The sequence below is a fragment of the Pteropus vampyrus genome, unplaced genomic scaffold (genome assembly GCF_000151845.1).
Source record: "Pteropus vampyrus isolate Shadow unplaced genomic scaffold, Pvam_2.0 Scaffold31, whole genome shotgun sequence".
Taxonomy (NCBI): Eukaryota; Metazoa; Chordata; class Mammalia; order Chiroptera; family Pteropodidae; genus Pteropus; species Pteropus vampyrus.
The window spans coordinates 1,042,898-1,051,399 of NW_011888812.1; positions in this window are offsets into that span (position 1 = coordinate 1,042,898).

Below are 8,502 nucleotides of genomic sequence, written 5' to 3' on the forward strand. Positions count from 1 at the left end.
TAGACTGCCACAGTCTGTTAGCAATGTTTTTGGTGGGCGAGAGGCCTTGTGGGGGAAAATGGGGATTAGGTAGAACATAGGCACATCTATTTGCTACTCCTGAGTTAGACCTTGCAAAGGTTCAGTGTTGTTAGCTTAAATGGGATAAATGACGTGTAAGATGATTGAGGGAATTCTCAAGTAAAAGACTAAGTGATGCATTTCACCTTCAAGTGCTGTGGTGCGGTTCTCATCAATAGGATTCTGAGCATCTTTCCACATCTTGTTCTTCAGCATGATTTTAATGGCTTCCACCCTATTCTGCCTTCTGCATGTACTGCAATTTATTTAACTAATTTCCCTGTATTTGATGTTTTGTTTATTTCTAGTTTCCTACTGTTAAAAACACTATTGCAGATCTTTTTGATGGTTCCAACTGGGGCCAGGGCAGGGTAGGGAACCTCTCCACTGCCTGGGGTAGAGCGAGCCTCCCAGAGCCCAGCCAAGGAAACTGACTGGCAGGAGTCTCAGGTCAAGCTTATTAACACAAGGGAGGGCCTTCAAAACCTACAACAATACTTCTTAGTTTTTTTTTGAATGAATAAGATTAAGGGAAGATTTATGACCCAAATAAGAAGAGCAGGAGGGTGTTTTCAACTTTGTATTCCGATAAAGATAGGGGATGGGGCAAAAATTGATTGACGGCTGTGCAATGATGTTGCCTGGAGCAAACACTGATTAGAGGCTGCCTGTTTGCTTTAGCCCTTCTCCTCCCTGTAGGACACAAAGCTTAACAGAGCCATTTCCTGCATGAACTACACCCTTCCTCACAGGGGCAATGGGTGAGATGTGGCCTTCAGAAGAGTTTGGCACTATCGCCAGATGTCTTATAGGAAAGAATAGGCATTAAATAGACATTTAGACAATAGGAAGAAAAAGACATTTTGTGTTTCCTTTGTATGTAGTCACTGTCTTGTATATTATTGTGTTTCTGTATTTCCATTTGAGGGGAGGGTGACCTACCTTGGAAGCAGGAATGACAAATGGACTTGAACTTAAAAAAGAAGTGGTCAGAGAGTGAAATTCTGACACAATCTACAACCGTGAAATAGGAAGGTGAACCTCAAAGACGCTATGCTAAGTGAAATACGCCGGTCACAAAAAGGACAACTGTTGTATGGCTCTACTTATATGAGGCACCTAGAGTAGTCAAACTCATAGAAGCAGAAGGCAGAATGGTGGTTGCCAGGAGTGGCAGGGAGAGGCGGAAGGAGGGGGTTCGCATTTAATGAGCACACAGTTTCTGTTTGAGAAGATGAAAATTTTTGGAGATGGATGGTGGTGATAGATACATAATATCATGAACACACTCAATACCACTGAATTGTACACCTAGATATGGTTAAAATGGTAAATTTTATGTTATGCATATTAAAGAAAACAGCTCTTCTAGGAGTTTTAGTTGAGGTAGAAAAAGACAGAGTGTCGTATGGCCACGGAGTGACAGAACAACTACCAATATTTACTTGTCAAGAGCTGCGCTAAGTGCTTTATATACGCATCTCATGAATCATCACAGCAACTCTCGGAGATGGATGATGATTTTCTCTGTTTACAGAGGTGGAAACTGAGGTTTAGTGAGGTCTAGTATCTTCCCAAGGCAGTACTAGAGCAGAGCTGGACTTCGAAGCCATGTCTGGTGTGTCTAGAATCTGCTTTCATTACATTCATGGAGACTGGACCGCTACAGGATGTGCTTTGAATATTTGTTTCATTTAACCCACATAATAACCTGGTCAATTTGTTATTATGATCCCATTTTACAGAAAACCAAACTAAGACTTGGAAGTTAAGAGGTTTGCCTAACTGGGCACAGGTAAGGAGTAGCAGAAGCTTGATTTGAACCCAGGTCTTCCTGGATTTGGAACCCGTGCAATGTTTTCCTGTGACTTACTGGCTTAGACCAAGCTCCAGGGCACAGTCTGATTCATTTTCCTTTTAGTCTGGTTCTTTGCTGTCCCAGGAGAAGGGAGACTATTTGCTCATGTTCTCTTACATTAATGTTTAGCATTTTAAGATGGTCCCTGGCTTGTAGAATCTCTTCGACTTCTTAGAAGTTGTGCAAGTCTTAGCTTGCCTGCCTTATTATTTTTCTAAGAACTCCTGACACCAGGACATTGCATGAGAAAGATTTATTGGTCTATCTGTCTTGTCCACCAGATTATAAGCTCTAAGAGGGTGTGGGCTCTGTCCGATTTATGTTTCCTCCGTGCCTACCACTGTGCTCGCTCACAGGAGGGACTTATTAAATATTTGTTGAAAGAATGAATGCATGAAACCAGAGCGACCAATGGAAAGTTACTGTTTTGAAAATATTAGTTCTTCAATATCAGCCTTACCTGGCTCATAAATGAAATAATCTGTGAAGATAGTGGTCAGCTTTTGCCCCTGACCTTGCTGTTTATCTGAGAAATATTGATGGAGCCATTGCTAGGTGGGCTGGGAAAACAGAAATAAATATTATAAACCCCTACTTCTCAGGAGCTTACTGTCTAGGAGGTTGGTGCAAAATTACAAACAAATCCTTGAAATAGTGGTCATGAGATAAACAATGTTAAGTGTCCTGAAGAGAGATGAGATTTCTGGAGAAGGCTAAGAATAGAGACAGAATGAAGTTAAAATCCTGGGTCTTGACATTTAGGCTGCTTATGAGCTGTGAGATGCGGGAAGATTACATAAACTTTGTAAGGCTTCATGTCCTCATGTAAAAAAAAAAAAAATGAGGGGGAGTTATGGATTGAATTATGTCCCTCCAAAAGATGTTGAAAGTTCTAACCCCCAGTACATATGAATGTAACCTTATTTGAGAGTAAGATTTTTGCTGATTATCAAGTTAAGATGAGGCCATGATGGTGGGTCATAATCCAATGTGACTGGTGTCCTTGTAAAAAGGGGATTTTTGGACATAGAGGCAGACACATACAGAGGGAAAACAATGTGAAAATACAAAGCAAACACCATCTACAAACCCAGGAATGCCTGGGGCTACCAGAAGCTGCAGGAGAGGCATGGAATGGATTCTCCGTCAGAGCCTTCGTCAGAAACCACTCTACCAACATCATAATTTCAGATTCCTAGCCTCCAGAACTGTGACAACACATTTCTGTTGTTTAAGCTACTCAGTTTCTGGTACTTTGTCATGGCAGCTCTAACGACTAATACAGGGGGCAATGATAGTGCTTCTCTCATACAGATATGAGGATTCGATGAGATAATATAAGCAAAGTGCTTAGCAAAGTTCTTGGTACATAGTAGTAGCCATTGGGTAATGTGAAGGATTCCTGTTCTTTTCGCCTGCCCAGCATCTCTTTTCTTGTCTTTTTGGTAATAGCCACTCAGTTTTCCTTTGATAAAGTTGCCTCTTTCCTGCTCCAGTCATGGTTCTGCCCTGGCTGGCCAATTAGAGGTGTCCAGCACCTAAGTCTTATAATGAATCCAGGAGGGATCATATGCCCCAAATAGGGTCTTGAGAAAGGAAGGATCTCTGTTCCTCTGGGATGAGAAACAGTAAACACAATGGACTTGACCCTGGAGCTTCTTGAGAATCCTTTTTCCATTTTTCTTGACCATGTGGAGGAAGCCATCTTCAGGATGAGGGAAGGAGGCTAATGTGCAAACAGAAGAAAATCTAAGTTGGTAAGTGATGAAGATGAGTGAATAGGGGTGGGGGAGAGAGAGCTGAAGATAGTGAGATAGGGTCTGAGCTCTGAGAAGTAGCATTCTTGAGCCTAGGTGCCCATAGATCTTTAAGTTATTGAAACCAATAGTTTTTTTGTTATATGAATTTGTGTCGAAGTCGATCACATGACTCTAGAAGAGTCGTGACCTAGATGTGATCTTCAGATGCCCGCCTTTTTCCAAGGGCAAGCAGATTCTGAGTAAGAATATTCAGAAGGTAGTGATGGTGGTTGTGATGGGGATGGGGGTGTCCGTCAAAGAACAGTGGACTGTGGAAGACAGGAGAAACTTCTGTCTCGGTCTTCTGTTTTGACCTCTGTGGAGAATAAGGCTAGTCCTGTAAAGAATTTCAGAGGTTTCAGGAACACAAAGGTTACTTCTCAAATTTAATGGAAAATTTCAGGAGTCTGACTTGGGAGACCTCCAGGACTCTTTGGGATGGGCATGGAGAGGCATCCCTTTTCTTCTGAGGTGTCAAGGATCTAGCTTATCTTGGAATTTCTGCTCAAGCTTAATTTCTAGTACTCTTTAAGTATCCACCTCAATGATGATGTAGCTGTTCTTCTCATTGAAAGGGGTCATAAGAAGCTCCAGTGTTCAGATTTCATCCCGTCGACCTTCACTCAACTATGTACAAGTAGTTATACGCAGAAGACCAAAAATATCTGAATGTTCTGTTAATAGTTTACTATATATTTCTATTTAGCCTTCTAGTCTAAAGATTAGTTAATGTACAAGGTTATTGAAAGACTTGAAAGAAAACTTTGAAAAATTATTACTCAGTAACTAGATTATGCACGAACACATAGTATACACTAAATTGTAGAATTAGATTTATATTCTTTAATTTAGTGCTAGGAAGCTTGAGGAAATGATGAATACATCATGGCTGCATTTCAACCATCAAAGATGTTGTGCTCCCATAGGGAATATAGTCAATAATACTGTAATAACTATGTATGCTGTCAGATGGGTAATAGACTTACCAAGGTGATCACTTAGGTATATAAATGTCTAATCACCATGTTGTACACCTGAAACTAATATAATATTGTCTGTCAACTGTAATTGAAAAAAAAAAAAGACTTAGCCTTGGTAAAGCGCAGAGACACAGAAAAAAACCCCATCAAAACAGAGAAAAAAAACACAGGAAAAAAAAAAAACCCATCTCAGTTCTCTTGGAAGAATTAGACTATGAAGTGATGTGGGCTAGGTGATACAGGAATACTAAGCATTTCGAAGCTTATAGAAATAACTGTGATAATGTTTTTACAAACAGCTTTTGACTACATGTTTATGTAATTCCTAGTTATTGACCGAGGACTACTGCTGAATTCTGCCATTTTACTGAGAACTCAAGCTACATATGTTATTTACGCAACAGAACAGTGCCTGGAACATTATCAGCATTCAATACTTGGTGACCAAATGAATGAAGTATTGGTAGTGAACTCTATTTCCCTTCCCCCTCAATGTTCCAGCTTTGTCGGGCTTCTCTTTTTAGTTCCTGGGATGTCCTATACTCTTTCTTTCCTCGGGTCCTTTGCACACGGTACTCTCCTGGGCTGGAACACTGTGCATTCATGCAACAAATATTTATTGAATGCTAATTATGTGGCAGGCACTTGTACAGGTGCTGGAGATACCATAGAGAACAAAACAGACAGCGAGGCTTATATCCCGGTTGAGAGAGACAGATAATAAAGAAAAATAAGTATGTACAACACATGTTATATCAGATGAAGCAAAGAGCTAGAGACGAAAATGAAGCCCAGAAGCGGGGAGGTGCATGGGTGGGTGGGGGCTGTTGTTGCAAATTTTAAAGAGGTGACAGCTGACTAGCTGAATCCTAGTCATCCTCCAGGCCCTCGCTGAACCCCTGGATTAAGTAAGCGCTCCCCGTTTCAGGTTCCCATAGCACCTTACTTCTTTTGTCATTACATTCATTATAGCTGCAATTGCTTCATGAAAACTGTCTTCTCTGCTGGACCGAAGCTTCATAAAACCAGGAACCATGTTGTTTTATTTACCACTCTATTTATTCCTGGCATCTGTGACTATGCTTGGCCTATAATAGAGACTTTATGAATATTTACTGGGTAAACAGATGAGTGAAATAGGACATGTCTTGGAAAATATCCTATGTTTTTGTGCTTGGTGTGTGTACACTATAAACGTGTATACTATAAATGATGGTTTTTTTGGTTGGTGTACATATTAGGAACTGTGGAAAACCAAGTTTGTTTTTGGAAATTGGCCAATGGGCTGTGAAAAGACTTAATCTCAGGATCTTCATTGGAGCTATTGAAAAGAATTTCTTTCTCCTGGATTTGTAAGCTTGGAGCTGCTGAGGGGCTTCGTCCTGTGGTAGGGGATTGTTGGAGAGGGAGACTCACACATAAGGAAGCAGAGTGGACACAGGAAGAGACTAAACCTTGACGGTTGTTTGAGCTCCTTGATCCAGCAATTCCTGAACTTCTCTTCGAGTTTTCAATGAGCTGCACCAATAACTATTCTTTTCTTATTTGTTTTAAACTAGTTTGAGTTGGATTCCTCTCATTGACATCAGAAGAGTCATGACTAATATAGTGGACAATATTGTTGGCAACACAGTGTTTACAAACCTTGTCCTTGAAAACTGTTCATTGCTATAAAAAAAATCCAGGATATCGCTAATCCTACTTCTACAAGAAGATGCTAGAGGAGCCTTATCCATCAATTGCCATTAATGAGCACATCCAAAACACCAGCCTTTGGATGACCTAGGCTGCACTCTCATCATGTACTTCCGCCCTCTTCCCTCCATGACCCCTAAGTTTCCCAGACTGCCCTGACTCGCAGATAAATACCACGTGCCTGTTTCCAGCGTGCCTTGCTGAGAGCAGGACTGGCTTAACCCAGGGGAACAACCTGGAGCTCCTGAGTGACTCATCTCCAACAGAGCCCCAGGTTTGCCTGGAGATGTCGTGGAAGTTGTTTTGTGAGAAACTGTAGAATACACATGAATAAATTGGGACTCAGTGCCAATTTGGAGCGATTAAAGGATCCTGTGAAAGCTGAACCTCTAGAGAGATGTATATACGCTTCTATTGTATAATCCTCTAAATTAAAGGGGCAGAGGAGTAGTCAGTCAGTCTCCTTTGATCTGAGCACCTGTGCACACCAACTCTTGGCCCTTTGGTTCTTGGCATGAGCAAAATTTGTGTTATCATGATGGCCAGCCCCAAGGTCTTTCCTATCACTCTGGGAATGTCTTCTTATGAATTCCTTCAGAGATTTGGTTCTAGGCCTTGCTAATTACTCTTTGTATGTTTAGACATGGCTCCTGGGTGTCAGCAGCAAGAATGAGTTGCCAGAGGATCAAATTCCTCCTTGAGGCAGTTCCCTCCTCTTTTAGCAGGAAGTGGTGATGTATTCTTCCCTAGGTACCGCTCTTCTCTTTTTGAATCCCAATCTCCAAATGCCACCTTATCTGGGAATGCATCACTGACTCTACTTCCTCACTGGGCCTTGGAAGTTTTACAGCCTTGGAGCTTTCGGAACTCATTCGGAACTCATGCTCTAGTTGGTGAGTTTTCCCCACACAGAGTCCTTCTGCACAGAGCTCCTAAAAAAAAAAAAAGGAATTTATAGTGATACTGCAGGATTCAGAAGCAGCTTCCTGAACCCCCATTTTTCTGAGACTGCCTCTAAAGACTTCTCAGTGGGACATGTTGAAATCCTAAGGGCTCTAGCTAATGCGAACTCAGTAACTCACCTTCCTCTGTCCCCAGAGTGCAGGGTGGTTAAATTCTGGAGATAAGATCTTAGCTTTGGAAACCTGCTCCATCTCTTGCTAGCTGTGTGATCTTGGGCATGTAACTTAACTTGTCATTAACTTGTCACTTTCCTTATTTGTACAATGAGGATAATGATGAGCCTTGCTACTGAGCACTGCTGTTATTAAATAAAATGATTCAGGTAGAGCATTTAGTACAGTGCTTGGCACATAAGAACTCAGTAACAGCTGTTGTTCCTACTATAAATCAATAAAAAAGTTATTTAACGTCAAATAGAAAACAGGGCACAGTTTTAAGTTCCAGCATCTGAGTTTCACGTGGAATTGACATCTTCATATCTTGAGGCAGTGTTCAGATCTTACTGTGACCAACTGTACCTTTCTTCCTGATTTATTTATTTTTTTTTCACTCACTCAACAGATACTCACTGCCTGTCTACTATAAGTCCACTATATATAAGCTACAGCTCCCACAGTCGTATTGTGAGAATCAGGATTAATGCTGGGGAAATATTTTGCAGTTTGGGCTGCCTGATAGATTAGTGTTGTAGATATTTACTTCCTCAGTAGAATTTATTTTGCCAGGTCCCAACTCTGTGGTCAGGGACAAGAAATGTTTGCTTCACTTTAGAGAAATGCGAAGGGTGAAATCAATACCCTTGTTTCTGCTATTTCTTACACAGAGGCAATTTAAAGGAAGCTTAGGAGAGAAGTGTGTGGGTTGAGACAATGCTCTCTGGCTGGTAAGAAATGAAACCACAAGGATTAGGAGGTATACTGCACATTAAGCAAAAAACAAAAAAACACAAAAAAACGGGAACAAGCTTAGGGCTTGACTCTTTGGGTACTGGGCTGAAGTTCTGTATTCATAATCCACAGTCCTTGGTTAGTGGTGGAATATGGATTCACTTGTGGATTCACGTATGGATTTATGTGTGGATTCATATATAGAGTCATATATGGATTCATGGGCCCGATGTGATTCTCACATGCAGCCAAGATTGTAA